A 2,500-nucleotide genomic window follows, 5' to 3' on the forward strand; every position below is an offset into this window, starting at 1 on the left:
CGACCAAACGGGTATAATACACCCGTATATTCTTGGTTCCGAACAGTAACTTCACGCGCAATCGGGCGAACGCACGCGGCAGCGCCCATCGGTTGCTCGATGAAATCGATGCGATAAACTACAGCCTTCTCGGCTGGTCGTCGTTAGTCGCGCGAGCAACGGATGGCCGCACAATCGACGCGTCGTCGTTTGCGATTATTCGCCTCACGTTAGCCATGAGTATGTATATTATTCATTTACGAACGAACGCGGCAGCGTCCATCGGTTGCTCGATGAAATCGATGCGATAAACTACAGCCGTTTCGGCTGGTCGTCGTTAGTCGCGCGAGCAACGATGGCCGCAAAATCGACGCGTCGTCGTTTGCGATTATTCGCCTCAAGTTAGCCATGAGTATGTATATTATTCATTTACGAACGAACGCGGCAGCGTCCATCGGTTGCTCGATGAAATCGATGCGATAAACTACAGCCGTTTCGGCTGGTCGTCGTTAGTCGCGCGAGCAACGATGGCCGCAAAATCGACGCGTCGTCGTTTGCGATTATTCGCCTCAAGTTAGCCATGAGTATGTATATTATTCATTTACGAACGAACGCGGCAGCGTCCACCGGTTGCTCGATGAAATCGATGCGATAAACTACAGCCGTCTCGGCTGGTCGTCGTTAGTCGCGCGAGCAACGATGGCCGCAAAATCGACGCGTCGTCGTTTGCGATTATTCGCCTCTGGCTATCCGTGAGTATGTATAATATTCATATACGAACGAACGCGGCAGCGCCCATCGGTTGCTCGATGAAATCGATGCGATAAACTACAGCCTTCTCGGCTGGTCGTCGTTAGTCGCGCGAGCAACGGATGGCCGCACAATCGACGCGTCGTCGTTTGCGATTATTCGCCTCACGTTAGCCATGAGTATGTATATTATTCATTTACGAACGAACGCGGCAGCGTCCATCGGTTGCTCGATGAAATCGATGCGATAAACTACAGCCGTTTCGGCTGGTCGTCGTTAGTCGCGCGAGCAACGATGGCCGCAAAATCGACGCGTCGTCGTTTGCGATCATTCGCCTCAGGCTATCCGTGAGTATGTATAACATTCATTTACGAACGAACGCGGCAGCGTCCATCGGTTGCTCGATGAAATCGATGCGATAAACTACAGCCGTCTCGGCTGATCGTCGTTAGTCGCGCGAGCAACGATGGCCGCACAATCGACGCGTCGTCGTTTGCGATTATTCGCCTCAGGCTATCCGTGAGTATGTATAACATTCATTTACGAACGAACGCGGCAGCGTCCATCGGTTGCTCGATGAAATCGATGCGATAAACTACAGCCGTTTCGGCTGGTCGTCGTTAGTCGCGCGAGCAACGATGGCCGCAAAATCGACGCGTCGTCGTTTGCGATCATTCGCCTCAGGCTATCCGTGAGTATGTATAACATTCATTTACGAACGAACGCGGCAGCGTCCATCGGTTGCTCGATGAAATCGATGCGATAAACTACAGCCGTCTCGGCTGATCGTCGTTAGTCGCGCGAGCAACGATGGCCGCACAATCGACGCGTCGTCGTTTGCGATTATTCGCCTCAGGCTATCCGTGAGTATGTATAACATTCATTTACGAACGAACGCGGCAGCGTCCATCGGTTGCTCGATGAAATCGATGCGATAAACTACAGCCGTCTCGGCTGATCGTCGTTAGTCGCGCGAGCAACGATGGCCGCACAATCGACGCGTCGTCGTTTGCGATTATTCGCCTCAGGCTATCCGTGAGTATGTATAACATTCATTTACGAACGAACGCGGCAGCGTCCATCGGTTGCTCGATGAAATCGATGCGATAAACTACAGCCGTCTCGGCTGATCGTCGTTAGTCGCGCGAGCAACGATGGCCGCACAATCGACGCGTCGTCGTTTGCGATTATTCGCCTCAGGCTATCCGTGAGTATGTATAACATTCATTTACGAACGAACGCGGCAGCGTCCATCGGTTGCTCGATGAAATCGATGCGATAAACTACAGCCTTCTCGGCTGGTCGTCGTTAGTCGCGCGAGCAACGATGGCCGCACAATCGACGCGTTGTCGTTCGTTTGCGATTCGCTTCAGGCTACCCGTAAGGATGTATATTATTTTATTACTTCCTCGCCGTCATCAGGACGTTTCGTTCGGAGCACGACGACGAGCACACACGCCACCGGGCAAAGCGGGATACGCAAGTTCAAACCGTAAAGGAACGTCGCGAAACGATGTTCGACGGCGTCTCGTTCCTCGGCTGTAGATCCTTGGGCGCTTTGTTTCGGCCCCTGCGCGTTGTGTGTGACAATCGGTCGTCGTCTCCTCTTCGAGCGAGCGCAACGTAAACAGCCAGCATCGTATCTCCGACCGAGACGCGTATATAATGGAAAAATTGACGGCGGGTGACATCCTCGATCGTCGCAACGATGGGTCTTATTTTCTCTTCTCCTCCTCTTTCTTTCGTTAGTAATGGACGTTTTCTTGTTTTT

This window comes from Colletes latitarsis, chromosome 14 (genome assembly GCF_051014445.1).
Source record: "Colletes latitarsis isolate SP2378_abdomen chromosome 14, iyColLati1, whole genome shotgun sequence".
NCBI classification, from domain to species: domain Eukaryota; kingdom Metazoa; phylum Arthropoda; class Insecta; order Hymenoptera; family Colletidae; genus Colletes; species Colletes latitarsis.